This window comes from Vulpes lagopus, chromosome 8 (assembly GCF_018345385.1).
Source record: "Vulpes lagopus strain Blue_001 chromosome 8, ASM1834538v1, whole genome shotgun sequence".
Classification (NCBI taxonomy): Eukaryota; Metazoa; Chordata; class Mammalia; order Carnivora; family Canidae; genus Vulpes; species Vulpes lagopus.
In genome coordinates, this window is record NC_054831.1 from 3866526 (window position 1) to 3894026 (window position 27501).

General features: G+C 50.3%; 1 long non-coding RNA gene across 2 annotated transcripts in view; it reads right to left on the reverse strand.

Moving 5' to 3' along the window:
• Positions 1–7708: 7708 nt before the first annotated feature.
• LOC121496589 overlaps positions 7709–27501 on the reverse strand; it is a 31234-nt gene continuing 11441 nt past the window's right edge. Inside the window, exons 2-4 of one of the 2 annotated variants that reach the window (XR_005989278.1) lie at positions 11935–12229; positions 10992–11108; positions 7709–10681 (exon numbers count right to left, since the gene is read on the reverse strand). This is a non-coding gene — a long non-coding RNA (uncharacterized LOC121496589). Of the gene's footprint in view, positions 10682–10991; positions 11109–11934; positions 12532–27501 lie in introns of those variants that run through there. The other variant, XR_005989277.1, reaches the window with a different exon arrangement.

Consider the following 27501-nt stretch of genomic DNA (forward strand, 5'->3'; position numbering starts at 1 on the left):
TACTCTCAGCTTCCTCCTCCAGCAACATGAGGATGATGTTATTGCTTAGCGTATCCGTTTCCTACGGCTGCCAAAACAAAATATCACAACTGTAAGCCTCAGAACGACAGAAAGTTATCCTGTCACGGTTCAGGGAGGGCCCTGCTGCCTGTGGGATCTGGAGGGGAAAGAACCCTCCTGCCTCTGGTGGCCCCAGGTATTCCTGGCTTGTGGCAGCCTCATTGCAATCTCCGCGTGGCCTTCTCCCTGTGGCTCTTCACACAGTCCTGTCTCTGTGTCCAAATGTCCCCTTTTAATGAGGACACCAGTTAGATCAGATCAGAGACCAGCCTAAAGACCTCATTTGAAATCGATAGCCTCTGTAAAGACCCGATTTCCAAATAAGATCACATCCTCAGGTCCTGGGGTTGAGACTCTGACATACCCTTTTGAGGCATCACAACTGGCTCGTAACCTAGCACGAGGGTCATGGCCAGCATGAGGGATGGTGCATGCAGGCAGGGCGAGCCCTGTGCTCCACACGTGAATTACCTGGGCCCCGGGGCCCCAAGCACAGGTACGCCGGGGGTGGCACACTGTGGCTTCTTTGCCAAGGTCTCACCTAATGTAGTTGAGGGGGGTTGGATAGGACTCAACCTTGGTAACAGGTAGGAACACTATTGAAAGTGAGCTGCAGGCATCACCGTGGGCCCAGCTTCTGGAGAAGCCTGGTAGCGTATGCAGCTGCCCTGCACAAGGCAGTCATGTGAGCTTCTAAATTTGGCACAAAACCTGCTTTCTTCCAAAATCATGGGCAATTATTCTCTCTGAAAAGACCGAGATTGTTCGCTGTTTTTCAAGGCGATGTGAAAGGGAGGAGACGAAGGAATGAGGCATAACTACTACAATTTGCTCTGGGGTGGGTGCTACACAAGGCAATGAGTTCTTTGGCACAGATTGGCTGCAAGCTCGTTCATCGCAAAGACACCGGGACGAAGAAGCTCACATTCAGATGGTTGGTCAAGACGGCAAGGTTTTCAGCAAAGTTCCCGCGGTTCTAACTGAGCCTGGCTGGCTGCACTCCTGAACACCTTTTGAAAAGTTCTTTTATGCTTTAAAGATTTTTGTTATTTTCTTGAGAGAGAGAGAGAGAACCAGCAGGTGGGAGGGCCAGAGGGAGGGGGAGAAGCAAGCTCCCCATTGAGTGGGGGCCCAATGCGGGTTTCGCTCCCAGGATCCTGGGATCAACCTGAGCTGAAGGCAGGTGCTTAACCCACTGAGCCACCCAGGCGCCCCTGAAGAATTCTTAATCAACGAAGCAATGCTGATGGCTCCCATCGACCTGCCCCGGCCTCCGACGGAGGACCCAGCCAGGCCGCAGGATAGGCAGCGTGGATTCCAGGGTTCATGTTTATGTGGGATCTGCATCTAAACACCACTGCTGGCGCGGAGTCTCTTGGCAAATCAAACCGTAATTCCAAATGGCATAGAGCAATACCGTTGGACCCACCCACCCCCTTTCTAATTGGGATGCTTCTGGCGGCACCGGTTGCCCATCCTCCTGCCCGGAGACTCAGGGCAAGAGCTGGGAGTAATCTCGGTCATGAAACCAGTCCTGCTGGTTAATTATTGCCAGAGATTACAGTGTGATATCAACTTGTCTCAAACTAAAATCCTCGTTCCGGCAGATGTTCTGTAAAAATTGCCATCACGTGTGGCTCTCTCAGGGTACAAATTGCAAATAATTTCTTCTTGCTGGTTTCACTGAGAAATCAGATAGAATCAAAACTGATGTTCTACGGGAATACGATGGAGATTTTTTTTGCCCCTTGGTCATGGTGAGGAGTCCACCTCAAAAAATTTCCGGCTAAAGTTACTTCTCCAATGTTCTGTATGGGATTAACTTTGGGAAACCCACTGGTTCCTTAAGTGTTCCTAATCTCCCACAGGAGAGAATTTAGGTTTGGGTCCTCAGTGCCAAAAATTTATGTGCAATGTGACCATCTAATAAGCCCTCTGAGGTAACTGGGTCCAACCTCAGTCAATAACACAAAGAACTTTGGTGCCTTTTTCAAAGGCAACCATCCATCCCCGGAGCAACTCTTACCCAAGCTTCCACTGAGAAATGTTGGAGAGGCAGAGTCCTCCACAGGTTCTAGAATGTTCCACATGAAGTACAGCCTGCATTACCTTGCTTCCTTCTCCGTCAGGGCGGCACTTTGCTAGACTCTTCACATGCATGTATTGATGACGCAAGAAAGAGCCTTGAGTGACTGAAGACATTGTGCACTATATGACTTACACAGTCCATGTGAAAGATGGTGTCACACACATGCATGCATGCACATATGTGCACTCACACATGCACGCCACAGCACACACACGCACACACCCATGCACGCATACATGTGCACATATCTCACATGCACACACCCATGCATGCACAGGTCACACATGCATGCACATGCATGTCCACATCACACACACACACCATGCATGCACACACATGCACACACGTGCACATATCTCACACACACAGCCATGCATGCACAGGTCCCACATGTGTGCACATGCATGCCCACATCTCACACACATATACACCCACCCATGCATGCGCACACACATGCCCATTCATGCACATACATGCATACACACGTATACATACCTCACATGCACAGACCCATGCATACACAGGTCGCACATGCCCATGCACATATGCATGCCCATGTCTCACACACACATGTCTATGCACACACACACGTGCATATATCTCACACGCACACACCCATTCATGCATGGGTCACACATGTGTGCACATGCATGCCCAAATCTCACACACATACACATGCACACCCATGCATGCACACACATGCACACACACATGCACATATCTCACATGCATACATCCATGCATGCACAGGTCACACATGCATGCCCATGCCCATGCACACATGCATCCCCACAGCTCACACACACATATGCCCATGCATGCACACACATGCCCACATGGCACACATGTGCAGATACCCATGCACATGTGTGCACACACTCTCACAAACACCAGGAGAAATTTGCTTCCCTGGAGGAGAGACTCGTGTGTTTTCTCTTCATGAACACTGGAATCTGATTGCACGTTTCTGTTTGTGCTCCAGACTCAAGGTTATCTGAATTCACGGCCGTCAGGACCATGAGAGCCAAATTTGCATCTCACGTGTGGGGAATACCAGGGGTCCCATGTCAGTTGTCTGTCTTCCTACATGCCGCCTTTGGCCCCCACACTTCTGCCATCCTGAGCTCCGCTCCCAAGCGTGGTGCCCCTGTCCTAACGCATTATTATTTTTCCTGGTTCGCACAGCCATGTTGTGGAAAATCACCCAAAACCATTTGTGGAAAGAATTAGATCTATTCGTCAATCAATCAAACTGATGAATGATGGGTTCAGAGTTAAAATATCTTTCATCAGGGTTGCAGCTACACTGTTAACCACACACTTCCATGTGTAAATCTGAGAAATAAGGCATTGTTCCGACAAAGGTCTCGTTCTTCTGAACGTCAGCATTAGAACAAAACAAGGAAGCCTGACAGCCTCTGAGCAAGAAGCTTGTGCCTGGAGCTCTGTGCCCTCCCGTGTTCCTGCATCTTCCATTCCCCCCTCTCCATGCTCTTCACTCTCAGCAGGCAAACATGCTCAACCTTGCAGCAGATTAAAAAAATAAAAATAAACAATGTCCTTCCGCCCTTTGTTCCTCTCTATTTCCCGCAGAGCGAGCCTTCTTGAAGAGCTGTCACTATCATACGGATGGCAATCCGAGACTTTCACGGTCACTCGGAGCTGGATCGAGCACTCCTGGGTCCATGGAAACAAAACAGTGTCCAAATCTTGTATTGATCCCTTTCTGGCCGACATACGGGTCGTGATACTATGAATAATGGTTTCAAAGATGTGAAATGCTTACCCAGTCGAGGACTGGATTTGATTTGTTCCGCGTGACACACGAGGCAAGCAAATGGATTTTGCATGACATCTTGTACATTAGGTGGTAGCAGAGAACCTAGGTGTGAGCTAAGCCAACGCTGCCCACCCAGGGTCCCGTCCAGCCACGCCTGCCTGCATCCCGCCCCAGCCCTGCCAGCCCTGTGCAGCCACTTGGATGAGCGCCCTGCCTGGGCACTGTGCCAACCAGCTCCCCCGGCCCATCGGCAAGAAGGATTGATGTGATGAAGACAGAATGTTGTTTTCAGGGCCCTGGGGGCCTAGCAATGTGTTCCCACAGGCATTTGTTTTATATAATTTGCAAAGTAATGTATTTGCAGCATCGGTTTCCAATCCCTCCTCCCCACCAGATTGCTGCTGGTGTCAGAGGCCAGGGCATCTGGAGGATCCATTTAGGGTCGATGCTGAGTTGGGAAAATGATTTGGGTGCTCACGGGCTATCGTTCTGTGGTTTGTGTCCACTTCTGTGGACAGTTATGTCATTGCTCACCATCCTGGTGGAGGAAGAGCTTCTGGGAATCCTCCTACTGCCCCTCTGCTGCCCATCCAGCCTACTCATGCTTGGACTTTGACCAACTGGCTAACAGCGTCACAGACATCAAGAGTACTGAGGGACAGCCCTCTGCTGCACGCATGCAAACGTCCTGAATTCATACAGGAAAGAATTGTAACAGCCACTTTTCCAAATTTGATGAGCATCCTAAAAGTTCACCTGAGGCTTCAGGATTTGCCCCTAACACTACCCATGACCGCTGATGGGTCGTGAAGCCGAAGGAAAGATTTCTAGACCATCAAAAACACAAAATTATTTTGACCAACCCTGCCAAGGGAAGATCTAAGCTGATCGTCTAGTCTCTCTACCGAAAGTAATGATTGAAAACTATTGTCGAACACAGACCCAACCAAAGGCTATAAAGCCAAGTGGAAGGGAAAAGTAGTATAGACAGAGGTTGGGCAGTTGGTACAAATAGTAAGTAACTAATTCCAAATAACATAAAACAGGATCATTTTCTCTGATTTTGAAACTTACGTGCTACATATCAGCTTTTGAAAATGTGTAGTTTGTTGTGATTTCTTTTCAGCTACAAACGAATCCTCATTTACCTAATTTAGTACGGGCAGTTATTTCCTCTTTCTTAAAGAGAACTCTGTACAGCGAACACTGAAACAAAAATTGCATCACCCCCTGCCATCAGGGCATGGGGTCAGGAACTACCCTGGCTGCCCAAACCCAGCGTCCTCCGGGATCCTCCAGTGATGGGAGTCCCAGGTGCCCACTCTCCACTTGAGGGTCTCTCCTGCTGCCCCCATGAATGCTCAGCCTGCACCAATACCCTTGCTGCCCTGAGGCTCACCATCTGTAACAGGCCCTAACACCTGCTCATCACTTGCCAAACCTTCTCCTCAGTCCTTCGTTGCCACCTTCCCCTTAACCAGTGGCTGGAGGTCTTCCTAAACCCAGGAGGACTTTCCTCAGGATCAAGATGATCGTCCCCAACAGAAGGTTGCTGAGAGCAGGGCTCCTACAGTGATACTCCAGCTGCTGAGCCCTTGGATCCGACCCCCTTGGAAATGAAACAAGATCAACCATCCTCCCCACTCCTTAATCCCTCTTGTCTTGGGCTAAATTGTCCTTTCCCAAATTATCTCCTTCCCAGTGCCAGCCTTTGCTTCCTCAGTAAGATGGTGAAGTCATAGTTGCTAACTTACTGGATCGTGGGGCATTAATAATATAATCTTTGCAATGTGCTGGGCACCTTGCCTGGACCACAGAGAGCACTCAGTAACTGTTAGCGGCAGTTCTGTCACCATTGTCACTGTCTTCATTACTTAGAAATATTAATATTAGTAATAATAACACCCAGTGTGCCATCAATGTCATCGGAATTATAGACAGAAATATTTCACAATAGAGGATAGGTAGCAGAGCCCCATGGAAAGCTGGAGACTGCCCGCTAATTAGCACTCCGTGTTGGTATAGCCATTAATCCCTCACCAATCCAGTGTGATCCCCCCGCTTAGACGTCCAAAGGATGTCATGAGAAACTTCCAAAAATGCTGTTTCGATCCAGATATATTATGTCTACAGAAGGCCTCAGCTCTGTGAGTCCAATTTCCTTGTCAAAACAAGGAAATGAAACTAATCTTGCATGATTGGCCCTCACTGAACTCCCACTGACTTCAAATGATCACCTTCCCTCTCCAGAGGCTTATAAACCATGTACTTGAAAGTCATTTCTAAATTCTTGCCACGGATCCAGCTCATAGGTCAGTGGCTAGGAGAGATACTTCATCTTCCTCTTTTTATGGAAAGTGTTATGTCAGACTTTTCACATGGCCCACAAGCCTTACAGAAATAGCCACCACGTAGGTGTAACTGGCTAAAACTGGGCCAGCATTACCTCTCCATCCTGATTATCTGGATACCTTTGGCTCAAAGTATAATCCTGTCTTTACCCACAATGCTAGAAGAGAGAGGCCATGAGTTTTTCACAAGACTGATTTTTTAAAAATCTTCTTGGACTTGGTTTCCTAGAAGACTTGAGGCTCATATATGAATCCGGTTGTTGATGGCCTCAGAAAGGGCAATGTCTGGACCTAAATAAGGAAAGACCACCATCAGGTTCTTGGCTACCCCCCCTCCCACCCCCACCCCACTGTCCAGGACATGATGCATTGGGGCCACTTTGCTTCTGTGACTGCCACCAAGGGCAACACAGAGCCAATCAGAGCTGGCTTCTGGGAGCAGGGAAGCCACAGCAATAAGGGTTGGTGGGAGAGGTGAGGCCATGTGAGTTATCTGTGGCTTGAGAAATAAAATAAATGCATGAGCATTATCTGTGGAGAATGTCTGATATTTTCATCTGCCCCATACTCGTTTCCCTCTCTTTAGGTTGTAGAGCACTGACTTCTTTTCTGGAACCACTCTACCCCTACCCTTACACTAATTCAGGCAAGGCTGACCCACCCTTGACACTTGGACAAAGGCCATAAAATAGGCCTGGCCACTGAGATGTCACACCTACTCAGCCAGTTAATTAATTTGAGGTGTGCAGTCTATGATTCAAACCAGCCAACCAACTTGAGCCCCAGCCCTGGGACTCTGTGGAGCTTGCTGGGAAAGTGTCTCTGCCTGCTTTAAGCCCAGAGCTCCCACCTTCGGAAGACTCTGTCCAAGAATAAGACTAGTCCAGACGAAAACAGAACCAAGGGATGGAGACCACCTTCTGTCAACATTGCCTGAGTATCTGGAATTGGTTTCCCCTAAAGATAGAATTAGCAAGCACTGGAATTTTCAGCCATATAAGCCAATAAACTCATTTCTTCTTAGGCCTACTTGAGTTATAGTTCTGTCTGTTGCAATGAAAAGAATCACATCTGATTGTCTGCAGAACTAGAGAGCTTAGAAACAGGCCAGGCAGGCCAAGCACCAAAGCAGGCATCCCTGACACTCACCAAATGTCCCCAGTTCTCAATTTTCCAAGCTTGTATCAGGATTGCACTTTTCCACCCTTTCTGAACTTAGCTGGGACCGTATGACTTACTCTGGCAAATGCAATGTGTTCAGGGAGGCGCATATCACTTCCAGGGAGAAGCTTTAAGAACAAACATGTTATTTCAATATATTTCCTTTTTCCTGCCTTGCCAATAAGGGGAGAACATAGACACGGAACATCCCTCAGCCTGAATCCATGACATATAGATGAGGCTGTGTCCCCAGCCAAGTAGTGGTGAACATGCAGCAGGAATGGGGACAGGAGACAAACAAACAGAAACGGCTCTTTAATCCACTGATACTTTGGGCTTCTTTGCTACAGCAGCAGAGTTTATCTGATCCTGACTGATGCGAACATCTAGGGGACGGCAGAGAGAGCCCAGGCAGGAACCAGACAAGGTGGGTTTCTCAGGTGGTCAGCTATGTCGTCTAGAAGGATCTTGAAGATTGGCAGGATCCAGAGAACCATTAGGCATGTGGATATTGTTAAAACGAAGAGAAAACAGAAACAATAGGAGGGAATAGAGGTTGGTCGGTAGCCAGGAAACATCAGATAATGCTTGTGAGTAACAGCAGCCGCAGGAGACAGGAGAAAGGGAATCTGCAAGAAGATATGACAACGATCACATCAAGAAGAACCGGATTGACAAATGGAGCTAAACTGGACGTGTCCTTGCCTGGATTGTTCTGAGTCAGAGCCTCAGCTGACTTACGTGTGCTGTGCTGAAACTCCAGGGAGACTCTGAAGATGACCCCAACGAAACCACCATCATCCCGAGAGTCATAGAACCAGACTCTATTCATCCTATCCCTCAGGGTGTGGGGATAAGAGAGTTCCAGACACTGTTGAAGCACAAAATTATGGGTTTCTTTTGCAGGGGGGATTCTGATACAGTTTATCGTTCCCGTTATCTTGCTGTATAGTAAATTACCCTAGAACTTTGTAGCTTAAAACAATAAGGATCATCGTTACCTTATTACCTGAAACCTACAAATGTGTGACCTTATTTGGCAAAAGAGATTTGCAGGTGTGATGAAGTGAAGGACCTTGAGGTAGAGATTATTTTGATGGGCTCAGTATAACCACAAAGATTAGGGGGCAGGAGTGCGAGAGTCAGAGAGGTGAGGACAGAAGCAGAGGTAGAAGTGATATGAGGAAGAGGCCACAAGCTGTGGAATGGAGGCAAAGACAGGGAATAACAGCCCCTGGGGAAAAAGTAGCCTTGCTGACATTTGACCTTAGGACCCCTGACTTCCAGAACTGTGAGAGAACACACATGTGTGTTACTGTGAGCCACTAAGTTTGTGGTCATTTGTTACAGCAGCAATCACTAGCTAATACATTTTGCAAGTATTGGTTTAACACACACCACGGGATGGGAAGACAGAGTGGTAGGGGGCATAGAAGTGAATGGGAGAAAGAAATAACGGCTGGAAAACAAATACCTGAACAAAATGAATCCATCAGTGGCAATTGCTACAAAGGCAGTGACACCAGGTGACATGATTCAGCTACTGTGGGGCTGCTGGTGGGTGGGGGGAGAATATTTGAGGCTGGATGGTCAGGGAAGGCCATTTGGAGGAGGTAGGCTGAGACACCCATGAGAAGCAGCAGTGGGCCTTGTAAGCATTTGGGAGAGGAGCAGAAAAACATCCAGAAAGAGGAAACAGCAAGTGCAAAATTCCAAGAGGCACAAATAATCCTGGTGTATTCCAAGAAGAGAAAGCAGAGCGAGCAAGGGAGAGAGATGGGTGGACCCAGGTCACATAGGGCCGAGTGAAGTGAGCGCCTGAGCCAGATTCTGCTTGGGGAAGTGCTGTGACCTGGGTTACAGTGGAAATACCCCCACCCCCTCAGGGCTGCTGTAGGATAATGACTGGAAGGGGACACAGTGGCCCTTGGGCGGGGGATTAGGAAACTGCTGTAGTAGCACCGACATTGATGGGAGGGGTGCACTAGGGAAGGGGGGGCTGGATCGGAGTGCGCTTCACATGTGGAGATAACAGGACCTGCTCCCTTGGATGGGGAGTGGGAGGGGAGGCAAAGAGCAGAACCAAGGGGATATGCTGAACACCTGAGAAGGGACCTCTGTAATTTTGGCTTCCCTGGAGAAGTGGTCAGTGCTGGGGTGTCCATGCTCCCCACCTTGACAGCTGTGACGTTGGGTTAAGAGGCCGGTGCCCCCTCATTGGCTGTGCAACCTCAAGCAGGGGCCTAGACAGTCCTCATAACCCTGTCCAGCGTGAAGATTCTTTGGGTTACTGGTGGCTTTTCTCCCAACAGCTCCCCCACCTGGGGTACAGGCCGCATGAAGCCGTCAGCAGAGAAAGCAGGGAGTAGCCAACACCCCGACATGCTAACACTGGAGGGCCTCGTTATCCACGAAGGCACCCGATGATCCAGGCAGCTCCACAGAAGGGGGGTGCACAGAAGGCAGCCAGGAGATCAGATGCATCCAGTTTACACTGGTTTCCAAATCGCTTGAGGACACCTCAGCATCAGCTCTACGGGCCATATGTCCCCACGATTGCTGTGTGTCCACCCTGGACTCGGCATGCCTTCGGGGTCCGGATCCTGGCTCCAGCTCATAAACTCCACCAACAAACACCGTCTGAATTAACATGTCAGCTGCTGTGTCCACTTTGCATCTGCTCCCCTTCCGGAAACCCTCACCGATGAGATGCACAAGCAGCCGCTGACTCTGGATGGGACTCAGACCCCTCTGACTCCATGTCGTAAAGAACAGTCCCCCATGCACAGGTGGACAGCTCGACTGTCAAGCCCCACGAGGGAGTCTCTCCCACTCTCTGCAGGGCGTCCACAGGGACAGCCACCCTCTACCCCCACCCAGGCCTCTGCAAGCCCCTTGCATACGATCTGTTTCTTCAGAGCATGCCAATGATTTTTGCCTAGCAGTTGCCTTTGTTTTGACATTTGACTTAATTACCACACGGTCCTATAAAAAAATACATTTTTTCATGCTCTGTCTGTAATAAAAGTTCAGGATATATTTGTTGAGTGAATGTGTAGATGGATGAATGGACAAAGTAGACATTATCTGGAAGATCTGGGTCCCATTGGCCAGACTTCTCAGTGGAAACTTTGGCTCCGGCAGCGTGGGTCTCAGGGATGACAGGGTCAAGAGATTTGTCAACAGTACCGAAGGCCAGATAGTCATGGGCACCAATGATGCGGCTTAAGGCACAGGTCGCTGCAAAACGGATATATTTTTCAATTGCGTTACTTTAAAAATCAATTACATCAGAGACAAAGGGCCTGTGCAGAGTATTTCTGCTTCTCTTGGGATTTGCTCTTACTGGCAGTGATTTCAACTCCTGACCAGTGGCTGGGGAGAGTTGCATGAGCTCATTCCCTATCAAATAAAGCATATTTGTACCCAGAATCCCAGCGCTGTGTGGATTCCAGGAAAGGATTTATTTGGAGCTCCTGGAAAATGAAGAAATAAGTAATGTAGGAGACACGGGAAGGGAGAGAAATGTTACTGCCCCAGAAACATTTACCTGTGCTCAGGATTCCTACGGCGGCTCGTGCACGTCTTGTTTGCTTTTGCTCGCAAGAGCCAATGAAGGCCGCAGTCCTTGGTGCGCGTGCGAGTGGCTCGGCTCTCCTACAACTCACTTTCACGCAGTCCATGTGCAAACGGATCAAATGGGAAGACCAAAGGCAAGGAATAGGGTTAAGCTGTCTCCTCCTCCCTGCAGACCCAGGGGCCAGCAGCGCTCCCTTTCCTGCCCCCTTTTGCTAACTAGACCAAACTGGTCCCTCTGCTCTGCAGAGAGACACCTCGGTGCCCTGCTTCCGGACGCATTATTTGAAAGGACGAAGGTAGAGTGAGACCTCGACCCCGCGGGCTGCTGCCCAGCTGTGGTCCGGCCACTGGACCTGCTGGCTACCTTAGGACTCGGCTGTGTCCCCTCCCTCCACCACACCGTCCGCACATGAACTCGAACTCGCAGAGAACAGCTGGGGCCACCTCCCCCACAGGCCCACAGCCTGCAGATTTGTCTTCCAACCTGTTGGAACACTGGCTGCGCAGTGTCTGGTGTGACCCAAAGAGAAGCGAGTGGCGTGGTGAGGGGGGAGGCCACACCGGCCTCTCGGGGGCTTCACGTCTGATTTGGGCTGGACTCACCCATGCGCCATCCTGGCAGTTCTCACCCCAGGCTGCAGGGCGGGGGGTGGGGGGATGAGGATGTTTGTCACCCCCATCTTTGAGAGGAGGAGGGTGGGGACTGCAGGCTGAGGGGGCTGCAGCTTTCTGGGGAAGGGATGGCCACGTGCAGGACCTCAGGGAGCTGTGGCCGGGGTGGCAGCTGATGAGGTGGAAGAGGTGGGAAACAAGCAGGCCATCTGCTAGGGAAGAGGCCAGAACCTGGAGCAAGGGCAGTGGGAATGGCGATAAAAGGGGATGAGAGGCAGGGAACTTTCTAGAAAGGCTCTCACTTTCCAGAAGTGGCAGCTTCCAGGATGGTGGCCGGGGACTGTGGAGAACAGTCAGGTCCTCCGGAGGTGACAACTGACCACAGCAGAGCTCTGAGGACGGGCAGGGACGCTGCTCTCATTCTGACGTGCTGAGCTCAGGGGTCTGTGGACCAGTCAGGTTCTCGGCCTTGAATTCAGGCTGCAGCTCCGGAGAAGTCCGAGATGGAGCGTCAGGTCTGAGGCAGGACCAGGAGAAGAAGTGAGAGGGGGCCCGGGCAGAAGCAAGGCTTCCAGTGACTTTTGGAGGATTCCTTCCCTACGGTGCAAAAAGAGAAATAGTTAGGTCTCAAATGCTTGCTAAAGTTTATTTGGGAATTAGGGCCCCAGACCTGGGTAGAATTTCTGTTTTGATAGAAAACACAATATGTACAATGTACAACATATAACTTTCAAAAATTTAATGATAATTAAAGCCGGGGATACCTGGTCGTGTTTACATCAGAAGAACAAAGGATTAGGAGATAATCTACACGTGAACATGTGTATATATGTGTGTGTGCTGTGTGTGGTATATAATACATGTGCTTGCAGTGTTTGTAGGGTGTGTGGGGTGTGTGTGGATATGTGGTGTGTGTGTAGAGTGTGTATGTATGTGTGTGTGGTGCATGTGAAGTATAGGTGTGGTTTGTGGTGTGTATGCACATATGTGTGTGATGTGTGTGGTATATATGTGGTTTGTAATATTTATAGGGTGTGTGGGGTGTGTATGTAGCTGTGTGTGGTTTGTGTATATGTGTGTGTGATGTATGTGTCGTGTACACGTGCACAGATGTATGGAAATGACACATAACAAGCCGGACTGTGTTGTCCCATGGGCCAGGAAGTCTGTGGTTCTGAAATGAAAGAGCCTTTGCTCCTATAAGTCTCTGTAGCCAAGTTCAGGGCCGTTGTGGTTGCTGACCCCCAAAGATTTTGTGGTACAAAGGAAATGTTAGCTGAAGACTGTTCATCCCTTGGAGAGTCAGGCAGCCACGGGCTTCCCCTCGCACACCACACAATTTCTCAGTTACCATGGCAACCTCCAGAAGTCACAGGAAATCTGTTGTCATGAGGTGCTTCCTCATTTCTGCCTGGCCCTTTGATGTTTCGACCAAAAAGAAGTTTTTATCCTAAAAATCATATGATAGGCAATGCAAGAGAAAACAGATAATAAATTGAACTACATCAAAATTAAAAAAAAAAAACTTCTGTACATCGAAGCATAAAATCAACACAGTGAAAAGGCGACTTAGAGAATGGGAGACGGTATTTGCAAATTATAAATCCCATAGGGGTTAGTATGCAGAATATATAAAGAATTCCTACAGCTCAACAACAACAAAAAAGCAAGCTGATTAAAAATGGGCGAAGGACTTGAATAGACAGTTGTCCAAAGAAGATACATAAATGACCAATAAGCACATGAAACGATGCTGAATGGCATGAATCATTAGGGAAGCACAAAGAAAGGCCACAGTGAGATACATCTCCTTGCAGCCATTTGGGTGGCTCCTATCGGAAAGTAGAAAGCAAATATTGCTAAGGACGCAGAGAAACTGGGGACCTTTGTGCATTGTTGGTGGGAGCATAGAATGGTGCAGCCACTTTGGAAACCACTATGGAGTTTCCCTTAAAAAATTAAAAATTGAAGACGGGCACTGAGGTGGGCGCTTGACAGGATGAGCACTGGGTGTTATTCCATATGTTGACAAATTGAACACCAATAAAAAATAAATTTATTAAAATAATAAAAAAAATTGAACTATCATATGATGCAGGCAATTCCACTTCTGGGTGCGTGCCCCAAACAATTAGAAGCAAGGTCTCTGAGAGGTACATTTGCACACCCATGTCCATAGCAGTGTTGTTCACAATAGCTGAAGAGTGGAAGCAGCCTGAGTGCCCACGGACGGAGGAATAGACAGACGAGCAGACTGTGGCCCATCCACACGACGAAATACGATTCAATCTCAGAAAGGAAGGAAATTCTGACATATGCCTCAACGGGGATGAATCTTGAAGTCATTACGCCGAGGGAAATAAGCCAGCTGCAAAATGACCAGCAGTTCATACCACCGACATGAAGCACACAGAGGAATCAAATTCACAGAGACCAAAAAAAAAAAAAAAAAAAAGAATGGTGTCAGTAGGACTCGGGGGATGAGACATGGGAGTTGTTTAGTGGGTCCTGTGCCTCAGTTTGAGAAAATGAGGAAGTTCTGGAGAGAGCGGTAATGGCTCTACAGCCCTGCGAATGTACTTAACACCACCACAATCAATCTATACTTAAGAACGGTTAATATGGTAAATTTTGTTACCTGTATTTTATTTTAACACAACTAAAATTTCGAAAGATTTTTTAAAAATGTATGTTACAGTTTCAGGTCTTCCCTTTGCCCTTTAGCGTCCTTTCCATACACAGACCTCTGGGTAAACAAGAAAAGGCCTTTTCAGGGGACAGGAGCTTTGGGGTTCATTTCCATGACAGAGCAGTTCCTCAAAAGGGAGATTGTGTATAAGGCCACAGACCAACATCTTCCAGGGACGGAGGCAAAGATCAACATTTTCTTTCGGTGTGACATGGCTCACAATGATAATTTTTAAAGGTGCTCTTGACCCAAGCCTCATAAAACCATCTTCAGCAGGTCAAGTGGACCAGTTCCTGGAAAGACACATTTCTGGAGTCAGGCTGAGGTAAGCACGGGTCCTTCTGTGACTGTGGGGACAGCCAACAGCCCAACAGCAAAATGTCCCTGCATGTTTGTGACCTGGTTCCTTCCTACCTGTGACTCACCCCGTGGATGTCTCAGGGCCCACCATGGGGACAAGTGCCGTCCTTTCTCACAGAGCTGAGGTTTGAAGATGGTCACGTGGCATTGAGTAGTAAGAAAATGGAACAAGGGTCCATTCTTGTCCAGGTCACAGGACCAGGTCACGATGCCTATAAATCACCCTCCTTGCCCAGGACACACGGTGGCCTATGTGACATGACCACTGCCACTCACTCCACCTTCCAATGGCCCTTTTGTTGGGGGAGTGTGCTCTCAGGCATGCAGTCCACCCTTCTCCCAGCCTTCAAAGGACCTGCCCGGGGTGCCCCTGAGAGGGACCCTGGTGTCTGACACCAACTTCCCCTGGCTCGGCCTGCTCACCCCTCCCAAACAGGAAAGCATGGCTGTGGTTTGTTGGTTATCACGTCCACCGAAGAGACACGCTCTGCTTCTAAGAGAACAAGGATGTCAAATTTCCACAATCCTGGCAAGCTGCCACCGTCTGGGAAGGCCAGAAACCCTTCCAGAACACCTCACCTGGTGGGCCCTGCAGAGGGGAGGTGCAGAGAGGAAGAACAGAGAACCTTCCCTCCGTGACTGTATTTTGGCATCACTGACGTGTGTTAAAGCAGGCACGCATCGCTTCAGAAAACAACAACGAAATGCACGCATACCACGAAGGTGCAAAACAACTTCCGCTGGTTGTAGACACGGGTGTGGCCGTCCTGGGGGCACATGAACACATACTGGCTGTCGGAGAACAGGACATGGTGAATTTGAATATCAGATTTCATGTGAACAGATGTTAAAATCAATGAAATAATATTTTTCCTGGCAATGTTGCCCGGGATAAACATGACAACAGATAAAAAAAAGTAATAATAACTAACATCAGGTAGATGAAGATGTCACAGGTCTATGGGAGGTAAAAAGCTGAAAAACAACTTATTCCTGAGGACCACCTGAGTGGGAAAGCCTCACTTCTCCTGAATGTCAATAAGAGAGGAGAAAAGTCAAATACGTCTTGAGTCCTTGCAGGAGTCGGGACAGAGGTGTGCACTGGTGTGCCTAGACCCCCGGGCACGTTGGAACCCACCATGGCTCAGACTGTGACATATCCCGCTGGAAGGCAACCCCAGCAGACCGGTTCCACCAGCGCAGATTGAGGATTTAACAGGAAGGCCTGGAATTCAGAGCGCTCGCCAGATTCCCGCAGATGTTGGATGATGGAGTAGACAGCAAAGGATGGATGTTCGTGCTAAGGTGTGGTTTGCGTCCCTGAGTGGGGAGGGCACTAGGAGCCAGAGAAGGATGGAATGTGGTGGGATGACAGCTCCTCCCCATAGGGCTTTTCTGAAAAAAAAAAAAACACATCTGCCAGGCATGAGTCTCCACAGAAAGATGATTGTCAAGGGTCCCAGCTGCAGCTGCCCTCGCCGTCCAGGGGGAAGATGAATGGAGGCCACAAGCCACCTTCTCACTCCCTAGCTCAGAGTCCACAAAAGTCACGAGGTTTCGAAATCCTCATTAAAGACACTAAGACAATCAACGTTTATCAGCTACAATCGAAAGCTACAATGGAAACCTGCCATCAGTGGAAGCTTCCCAGGTCATATGGAAACTATTCCCACCATAGGTGAGGGTCTCCCTGGCAGCCACGCCAGCAGCTGGCCTGGCTGGGACATCCACTGGACGGTGTCCCTTTCAAGGGACATCATATGTTCACTCCCTTCAAAGCCAGCTTCCGTGAGTCCATGAAGAGGGGAGCCCCCGAGGGACCCAGGTGGCTCAGTCGGTTGGGCCTATGACTTCAGCTCAGGTCATGATCTCGGGGTCCTGGGATCAAGCCCTGTTGTCAGGCTCCCTGCTCAGTAGGGGAGCCTGCTTCTCCTTCTCCCTCTGCTCATGCTGTCTCTCAAATAAATAAATAAATATCTTTTTTTAAAAAAAGTGGAAGCCCCATAACATGCCTAAGATGGATTCCAAATAGATGTCACTCCAGGCTTGATGACATATCCCATGAAGTGTCTTTGCAAATGGATTATTGCCTCCGAAACTGACAACCCCCCCCCCCAGCACCACCACCACCAACAACAAAAACACCTCCAAGTGCAAAAGGAGCCTAAAATGTTTGAAATTCTTCCTTAAAATATTTTTCCCAAGATTTTTCCCAAGCTCATTCACTTTCTTCTAAACAGTTACTTTCTGCATCCCTAGAAGCAAAGACATGAAATATCCTTTTTGTCTGAAAATCCCTAATTTTACCAAGGGTAGTTAGATCTACAAAGTCTGGCTTTTGATTTTGGGTTTGTTTTCTTTTTTTTTTTTTTTCTGGTAACATCACTGTTTTCCTATCATTGTCCGTCAAGAGCCCATAGGATGCAAAGAACCCTCAACTTAAAAACAAAAAATGAAAACCACCTCACCTGAGGTCTGTAAATTGCTTCCACCAGTGTCTCAAAATGCCTCATGACCCTTGTTTTCCAGGGGAGGAAAGCAAAACACACGTTTAAAGAAAAAAAATCCAGAACACTCCTCTCCTATAAAATAGCTACCATATTAATAGGATTTCACTGGATTATAAGATATATGCAAGTAAACAATGATTTCCACATCTTAAATGCTCACATAAATTATGGCCCATCAACACAGTGGGAGTCATTAAAACACAGCTATTAAAAATGATGTTTTCAGAGAACTTTTAATATTGGAACAATGTTCACCATATGATGTCAAGTGAAAGCAAGCAGGATATTAAGCCACATGTACAAACTACACTGTTCTAGGAGATAATTCGTTTATTTTTAATTTATTTATGATGTATTGAGCCCTTGCTCTCTGCCAGGCAACAGCTGAACCTCGGCATACTCCATCTCATTTATTCTTTACACAATCTCTACGTGGTAGTGCAATCCCCCTTTTACAGATGAGAACACTGAGGCTCAGGGAGGTCAGCTGACCCGCTCCCTAGCGCTGTCACCTGGGGAAGGCAGCATGTGCATGGCCCCCCACCCCCTAGCTCTAACCCCCAGGCAGTCTGCAGGGCTGTGGGTCCTCGGACCAGCAGCATCAGCTCGGCCGGCATCTCAGACAGGAGGGGTCCAGCCTCACCCTAAACCTGAATCAGAATCTGAATTATCACGGGATCTCCAGGCAATTCCTACGCACATCCCAGGGCAACACACACTGCTCTAAACCGCCACACGGAGCATAAAAATGTGCAGGAATGCATCAAAATGTCAACAGTGATTGTGATTTTACAAGTGATTTTAATTTTCTTATTTACACTTTTCTGTGTTTTCCAAAGAGCCTCACTGAGCATATAGCTCATCTGTAATAAGAAAAATATTGGAGTCTTCCATTTCTCAACTTGTGGATAGAACAGAACGGAGATCCATCACGACCTGAGCTGCAAAAAAACATAAATTAGAACCAACTCTCTCCACTCCGTCACTACCAAACTCCAGATTTATGAAGCGTAGCCATGGATTTCGATGTAAACAGGGATGGGCACTCTAAATTTGGGGACAGTGCCATCCAGCGGGATGTCATCAGCCACAGCTGTCTCAAGAAGGATGGTGTCGTCTTGGCCAGGTCAGCCTGGTGGTCTGCAGAGGTCTGCGGGGAGCCGGATAGGAAAAGAGCAAGCTAGGGCTGGGGCGTGCTCCCCCGGGAGGCTGGCCCCTCCTGGATGGCTGCAAAATGTTGCAGCCACAGGCTGGGGTGACAAGGAGAAGTCTATTCAGGGGACAGGCTAGTGAGTGGAGTGTAAGACGGGCGATGCTGTGAGGCCACAGGGAGGAATTCTTTGGAGGAGAAGGCACAGTCATGGCCATCGATCTGCAGCTGGGACCCGGTGCCCCGCCGCGTGCCTCGAGCCCCTGGCGCTCAGAGGGCTAAGCCAGCTCAACAGGCCCCGTCCAGTTACAGGCAGCCGTGGTCCGGCTGCTTCTCTGCAGCTCCCACCTAATCACCAAAGGTGCTCTAGAAAGCTCTAGAAAAAGCATCTCTTTTTTAAAAACTTTTTAAATAAAGATTTTATTTATTTATTCAGGAGAGACACAGAGAGAGGGGCAGAGAAGCAGGCTCCAGGCAGGGAGCCCAACATGGGACTCGATCCCGGGGTCACGCCCTCGGCCAAAGGCCACCCACGTGTCCCAGCACCAGGGTCTCTTAAGTGCTTTCTAGAGGCTGTTGTTCAGGCGGCCGCCCCACCTCCGACTTTCTCCCCTGGGAGCAGCTGGTCCTTTCTGACCCCTGTCAAACCTGGCCTTGGAGAGCCAGCAAGGCTTCCCTGGGCCCAGAAGAGGGGCTCTGCCCAAACCCCTCACGCCACCAGCCACCTCCAGGGGCCCCGAGTCATCACCCCAACCAGTGACACCCCTGTCCCCCATCCCTCCCATCCATACAGGTAGTGAGGGAAGGGGCACCGGCCCCCCAGCCATAGCTGATCCACCAGGGCCCGGGACTTAACCTAGACTCTTCCCGAGGACTTCTCAGGAATATTCATTGGGATCCAAGGGATCCTGTGTCTCTTCTGCGGAGAAAGCATTTAAGATAAAAATGCAGGGGATCCCTGGGTGGCGCAGCGGTTTGGCGCCTGCCTTTGGCCCAGGGCGCGATCCTGGAGACCCGGGATCGAATCCCACGTCGGACTCCCGGTGCATGGAGCCTGCTTCTCCCTCTGCCTGTGTCTCTGCCTCTCTCTATCTCTCTGTGACTATCATAAATAAATAAAAATTAAAAAAAATATATTAAAAAAAAAAAAGATAAAAATGCAGCAGGCACCAGTGGCCTCGTTGCCCTCCTCCTGTAGAGCATTCACAGGTGTTCAAACCCCCGGCTCCCTGATTTCCAGGGCTCCTGCCTATTGGTGGACACGGAGGATCTGCAGGGGGCTGCGTTGTGTCCCCAAAAGATATGACCGCCTGGAGCCTCAGAATGTGGCCTTATTTGGAATAAGGATCTTTGTTGATGTAAGTAACTTACTTTCGTTCCCTAAGGTCATCCTGTACTAGGGCCCCAAATCTGGGGAAGAGACGGAGAAGCAGAGGGAGTCTAAACACAGCACAGAGACACAGAGGGCCCAGACATATGAAGCTGCCACGGAGGCTGGAGGGACGCAGCCACGGCCCCGCAGATGCCGGGAGCCCCCAGGATGTGGAAGAGGCAGGGAGGCTCCCCGCAAGGGCCCTCAGCGGGAGCCCGGCCCTGCCATGGCCTTGATTTGGGACGTGTGGCCTGCAGAGCCGTGAAGGCTGTTTCTGATGTCTTAGAGCACTTTGTTACAGCAGCGCTGGGACACGGCGCAGGAGCACGGGGTGCCGGGCGGAAGTGTCATCAGACACTGGACAGTCCTGGACAGACAGACAGGATCAGCAGCAGGACGGAGCCTCCAGAAAGGAAGAGCCACCCGAAAGAATCTTAAAGATACATGGGAGGTGGCCATTCTGGCAAAACCTGAGCAGAAACGCCGTCCAGAGCCAGCGCAGTTGAAAAGGCCGCACGTGGGGGCAGCTCCAGGACACGGGGCTCCACAATCACCAACCAAACGGCACCGGATCTGTGCACCCATGCGTGGGGTTTGGGTGGGAAAAAGAGAAAAGATAAATGGGTAACCTGTGGCCAGATCAGCCTCTGACTCTTAGCAGCATGCTCGCAGAACCTCTAATCCGGGAAATAAATATACTGTATAGGAAGTCACGGGGATGGTGACGATAGTGGGGACGATAACCCGGGGAAGTGACCAGAGTGATGTCCCTGACGCGGAGTTAGGGGCAAATCCCCTTTGATGCAGCAAGACACAGATGCTGGGCTCAGGGGCTCCCCACCTTTCTCCGGGAAGATGTTTCCACCCAGAGCAAAGCCCGCGAGTGTACGGATGCTGAGAGAGGCGCGCAGAGCCTCCGACATAAAGCGCAGAAGGACTCTCCGCTGGCTCCGTCGGGCACCCCGGCTGCTGGGAGCAACAGCGAGGGAGCAACAGCGAGGGAAGGGCCTCCCACACGTTTCTCTCCTACACGTACATCACGGGTTCCGTCTACCTTGCTCTTCCAAGCACGCGTGTTAGGGTCGGCCTGGGAGCGGGGAGCCGTCCCGCCCCGGGGGGAGCAGAGGCCGCTGGCTTGCCCCTGTCACAGGCCCCCCGGCAGCCCCCAGCCAGGCGGGGCACTTCTGGACAAGGACAGGAATTCTTTCCAAACCAGGTGCAGCAAGCATTTCCTGCATTCCTCCTCTTTGCACAGACCTGCCCCAGTGCAGACTCATCCTGTCACACCCGATCCAGCTCAGCATGCCCGGGCCACACCTGGGGGTCAGATGCCCAGGAGCACAGGGTTTGTCTCCTCCAACCAAGGGGCATCTGTCTTGCTCCATCTTTTCAGCTCCTACTTGTCCAGGGCCCAGAGCACAAGCCGGTAAGGGGAGGATAGCTTCTCCTCACCCCTATTTAAGGGCCGCAGCTGCCCAAAGGGAAGATGCTTTGTACCCCACAAGAATCCCCAGTTAGCTCAGTGCAGACACCTGATGGTAATCATTAATCCACCTTAGATGCAGCTGACCCCTGGGTGTCCCCTGAGGGAATTTCCATCCTAAAGTACCTGGTACCTCCCTGTCTGCTTTCAGTTCTCCCAGGAGTGAGTGTCAGGGGGGTCAGAACCCATCTGCCTGGGCTCACCTCTGCCCATTCCTGCTCCCAAATCAGCCCAAAGATTCTTCCCCTGCTGCTCCCCCCATTCCCTATCCCCACCACCCCAACCTGGGTCTAGGCCCTTATCATGGGCTCAGTGTGGGCGACACCAGGACAAGTAGGACCCCCGCTCTTATGGTGCCCTGGACCCCTGGAAAGGACATCGTCAAGTCACACTGACACAAATGCTTCCCCAACCGCCTAAGCCCTCAGGCTGGACTTCTGGGCGGCCAGCTGCCACCTCTTTCTGATCTGCTCCTCAGCCTTTCATGGTTCAAGCACCCACCCCCCAAGTCACTCCTGCAGGAATGTTTCTTTAGCCACAGGACAAATTCTAAATTTCAGACTCCTCCCTAATATCCCCATTTTGTGCTCCTCCCGCCTTAGCTCTCATGACCTCCCCTTCCCCCTTTTGCCCCCCTGAACACACTATTTGCTGACCACACCCTCCTTTTGGCCCTGCCTGATCCTCTGAGGCCAGGCCAAAGCCCTTCCTCCCCAGAAAACTGCTCCTCTGCCTCTTTCCTTTACAGCACAGCCAGCATCTGCTCATCTGGGATGAAAAATGACTGTAAAACCACAATCATTTCTCACGCTACAGAGTAGCGGGAGAACACTCTTTTGGGGGGGAGGCAGTGTTTTGTAGAGGAGGCCCTTGGGTGGTGCAGGGAGAAGGCCCAGGGCCCCATCCAGATGGAAGGACAGACATGTTCATGGGGGGTGGCCTGCAGGGCCTGGGTGCAGAGCTGGGACTTTGGCTTCCACTGGGAAGACACCCTCTGGCAGAGGGCTGGGCTCCCTCCCTTCCTGGGGGTTGGTGGCCTAGCTCTGGTCATTTGCCTCTAAAGGCAGGCACAAGTCATTTCCGAAGTGCTCTGGGGAAAGGGGTGACGATCACACCCCATGCATGAGCCCTGCCTGTTTGGGATCGTGTGCCCTGTTCCTATGTCAGCCAGAGAGATACGGGACAAACCCACTCTTCCCCGACACGGTGCAGCACAGAGGGAAAAGCTTCTGCGTTAACATAGAAGAATCTCAGCGTTTCTGTATTGTCAGCGGACCCCCGCCCCGGCGGAGGCAAAGGAGGAGTGGGACGTTCTGGATTCAAGATGCTCATCTCACACATGCCAGCTCTGAGCCTGTCCAGGGAGCTGGACCATCCGAAGGGGAGAGAGAAGGTGCCCTGAATCTCAGAGGAGGGCGGCAGGGCAGACGGGACAGCCAGGGCTCAACTTTGTGTCCACTGCCGCAGAGGATTGAGGCCCGGGGCCGGGATGGGGTGGGCCGTAGGTTAACCTCAAGCGTTGAGGTCTAAAATTCTGGGAGGCACAGGGGGCAGGAGATGTCTGGAAGGCATTACTTAATGAAACGATTCAGGTTTCCCCCGCAGATAGGGATGCTTTCATGTGTAACCCGTGACCTTCATGGTTTCTAATTTCTGTGTGAGTACTGACTAGCCGCAGAGGGCCGGCTGCAGCCAGGACGTGGGGTTAACGGCTGGCTCAGGCACCGCCACAAGGTCACGGATCGACAGGCCCGCAGACGGCCTCTGCTGTGCTCATTAGGTCACGTGACACTGTGCCTCACGGGTTCGTTCCCTGGGCAGAGCTGGGAGAGGCACCCAGCGGTGGGCACCAGGCTTCCAAGATGCCAAGGGTGGGCCCCTGCCTCCCCAGCTACCGAGGGGGGCAGCCCACGAACACATGATTATTAAAAATAATGTCAGAATTTCTCTACCAGCTTCCCTTTATGTCCTGAGAGGCCTTATCCTGAAATCTGTGAGCCTCCCCACCCCACAATGGCCAGGGAGCCAGGCCACTGATCCCTTCTATCCCATCCCCTTGTGTCCCACACAGAGATGGGCGGGGTGCTGCCAATGCCAGCTAGCACCTGGCAGGTTCATCCTAGAAGGGTAGTAGGAGCGGACAGAAAAGCAACCAACAGAATGGGAAGAAATATTTGCAAACCACCTATCTGATAAGGGATGGACATCCAGAACACACAGAGACCTCCCACAGTCATCAGCCGCCACACACAACACCCCAATTCAGAAACACGCAGAGAGAGGACTTACACACACTCACACACAGACACACACGACACGCAAAGGCCAACAAGCATGTAAAAAGATGCTCAAAATCACTAATTAGGGAAAGAAAGATCAAAACCACAGTGAGACACCACTCCACGCCCACTAGGATAGCTATTATTTTTAAAAAGCACACGCAGAACTAGCAAGTGTAGGCAAGGATGTGCAAGAACTGGAGCATTTACGTACTGTTGGGAGGAATGTAGGACGATGCAGCCAGCATGGCAGTCCCTCCAAAATTTTAGCATAGAATTACCATACGATCCAGCAATTCCACTTCGGGGTGTATCCTCCAAAGGAATGCAAGCAAGAACTCAAACGGATGCTTGCACACCCGTGTTCACCGCCGCATTGTTCACGGCAGCCGATGGTGGGAACGACCCAAATGTCCGTTCGTGGATGAACCGATAAATGAGATGTGGTGCGTCCATACAGTGGAGTATTATCCAGCCTTTACAAAGGTGGGAACTTCTGACACCTGCAACTACAGGTGTGCACCTTGAACACACCATGCCGGGTGAAGTAAGCCTGTCGCAAAGGACAAATACGGTGTGACTCCCTTTATGTGAGGTCCCTAGAGCAGTCACGTCCCTGAGACAGAGAGGAACGGTGGGCGCCGGGGCAGGAGGCGGGGGAGTGGGGGGGGGGGGTATAGGTAGGGCTGAATGGGTGCAAAGTTTCATTTGGGGACCATGTCCCTGGAGACATCGGTGCTGATGGCCGCACGACCCCAGAATGCACTTACCTGAGCTGTACACGTAGAATGGTGACGATGGTAAAACATCACGTATATTTTACCACAATTTTTTTTACCACCATTTTTTAAAAAAACCTTGATGGGTTGAGTTCAGCTCAAGTCCCCCACGTAAAAACAGCTTTGCTTTTGGACCAACAAACAAGAAGTTCCTTGTCCTCTGCCAGAATCACCCCAGGCTCCTCGGCGGGGTTTGAGGACTGCCTTCTCTGGGGGCCCCCGGCCCCTCTACGCGGCCCCAAGCACACACAGCCCCCGCTGTCCCCAAGCCGGGACAGAGTACTCAAGAGCAGGAAGTCTGAATATTAATCTGGGAGCCATCGGGATCAAATTTCTCTCGCTTTCTTAAGTACGAGACCATTATAAAAGTGGTCTGGGTCTTTTCCTAGGCGCACACCGCAGGGAGAAAACGCCTCCCTTTCCATTTGGAAACGTGGTTTCTGCTGTACCGGGGTGGTCCCCTATCTCTCCCGCCTCTGATGCCCTTTCTAGATTGTTTATGGGGAAAAGTTTAAAGCTTTGAAAACGGTCTATTCTTTCAAGAGATAGACACATTTAAAACCCCCGTCGCGGGCCTAACTGATGTGTGTCCCATGGCGGGACCCAGAGTGGGGGCATTTGTCCAGCTAAAGGCTAAGTAAGACAGAGATTAAACTCCCTGTAAACCAGAGGGATTAGGGGCGCAAAACTGGGCCTGGCGGGATCAAATGACACCGGTCGCAGGGGAGTAAAGGCTCCTCAGGAAGTTTGAAAAGTGCTTTAGCAGAGACCAGGGCTGGTGTCTGCAGTCACGCTCACAGAATCAGCGATTGTGTACTCACTGGCACAATCAAGCTGTGGTAAGGGCTCGGGCAGCGGCATCTGCACCTCCCAAGCCAGGAAGAGCAAACATTTAGCGCCAGCTGGGCCGTCATCACCTCTAGGTGCTCTCAGCTGGACATGCAACCAACCGCCAACCGCATGTTACTTCCCGGCAGTAAGTCCCCAGGAGGCCGGCGGGGGTGGGGGAGTCTGCAGTTTTGCTGTTTGTCCTGCAGCCGGCTCCCAAATACCTGGAAATATCAGGTGTTTTCCTGGAGAGAAAACAGTAGGAGGAGGGTCTTTCCCACCTGGTCTTCTCAACTTGAGGCTTCAACCACACATCAGCAGGTACAGGTGTGCACACCCACAAGCACACTTCTCCAGGAGGAAGCTTTTCAGGGTGCCTTTGGGGGGCTGCAGATGCAGAGAGAGTCCACACATGGGGTTGGCCCTTGATTAGCCCTCGTAGGGTCTGGTATCTAGACCCTACGGCCAGGTGCAAGGAGCTCATCCCAGGCCAAGCTGGCCAGGAAGCCCGAGCTCTCATCTCTTAAAAATTACAAACAAAAAGCAGGGACTGGCAATTTTAGAAGAGTGAAGAGGGAGAGCAAGAGAGAATAAGAAGCAAGCATAAACCCGTCACCCTGAGACATCTCCACTAATACCTGGGTGCATGAACTCGCTTGATATGGGTGACAAGTCCGTGAGGACTTGAGGGCATGGGATGCAGCCAGCCTCCACTCCCCGGGGGCTCTCGTGGCAGGGGTGGCACAAAGGTGCCAGTGGGGGGTGGGGAGTGGGAGGGTGGGCAACAGTGGGCCACACCACACAGAATTTGCTCAAGGTGACTCTGGGAACAGAGACACCGACCCAACCCGGGCAGTGGGAACAGGCATTTTCTCGTGCCTTTCTAAGCCTCATTGTAGAGGGAACTGGAGAAGCAGAGAATGAAACAGAGGCCAAAGGGTTGGCCGGGAGTGCACCTGTGAGGGCGCACCTGGAGGCACACCGACACAGGTCTGGGACAGATTGAGGGTTGTGTGGGCAAGGGGGGCTGCTCTGACCCATGCTAACCATCACCCACACTAGTCACCGCCACCACCCCCCAGTGGATGTGTAGACACGCCACAGCTCCAGTTCCTCGGCTGCTACATCGCAACCACGAAGGCCAGGTCTCTGATTTGGGCAGGGCGGTCGCCACACGCAGCTGACCGTCTGACATCCAGGGACACAGAAATCGTACTGGGAGGGGCACCTGGGTGGCTCAGTCTGTTAAGCATCTGATTTGATTTCAGCTCAGGTCATGATCTTGGGGTCCTGGGATCGAGCCCTGGGTTGGGCTCTGCACTCAGCAGGGGAGTCTGCTGGAGCTTCTCTCTCTCCCTCTTCTCTACCCATTGCTCGCTTGCTTACTCATTCTCTCTCTCCCCCCCCACAAAAAAATAATATATTTTTTTAAAGTTAAAAGAAGAAATGAAAAGGAATTGTACTGGGGAAGGCAGGTCCAGGTAACAGCCTACTGTGCCCCAAATCTGCTGCTTCAGGTCAGAGAAGGCAAATGGGAAGCTTATGTGGTTAAGGAAAAAACTCGCCCCAAACCATATCAAAGTGCTGACTGCTGTCATCGTGCCCCTGAGAAGGTGAACACTACACATGGATACCATATGTGGCCTGCAAAGGGTCCGCCCACGTTATTCACTGTACATGACAGCACAGATAATACAATCCCACATCTGGAATTTATGGAGAAACACCAACGGTCACGTAGCTCAGTACATATGTCCTAAAGAGGGATGCAACGTGCACACGCGTTTTCCAATAACATGAGAAGCTCTGGGGCTGCCATTAGTCTAGTAATTTGTGCAGACTGCCTGCACTGTCATCTCGCTCAGTAAGTGATGAGATCTTAATTCCTCCAACAGGATGGATAGGCAGAGTAAGACCAAAAAAAAAAAAAAAAAAAAAAAAAAACAAACAAACAAAAACAAAAAACTATGCAAAATCATTAAAACCCAGAAATTCTTAAAATTTCGTATACATAATATCTATGTAAACAAACACATTACTCTAAAGCTTCATCGATTTGCAAAAGCCAATTTAGAAAAATTGATGGAGTTTTAGATTTTTTTTATTTTTTATTTTTTATTTTTTGGAGTTTTAGATTTTTTGATGCAACAAAGATCGACGGTCACAGAGTGTCTAGTAAATGGGATTCAATCACATGCTGCTTTTCATTTCTCTTACTCGGTGATAAACACGCACAGCAATTTTACATCACCTACTCCTCATGAAAGTGAAGGCTTTTATCTTAAAAATGTGTCCGGGAACATGGGAATGCCGTCTCTGCCTCACCGTGTGTGCACACGAGCACATCTGGAAAGGACAAACTCCTCTGTGGAACACCCAGATAGTTATACTATTTTCATTATTTTTCTCACTGTTTTCG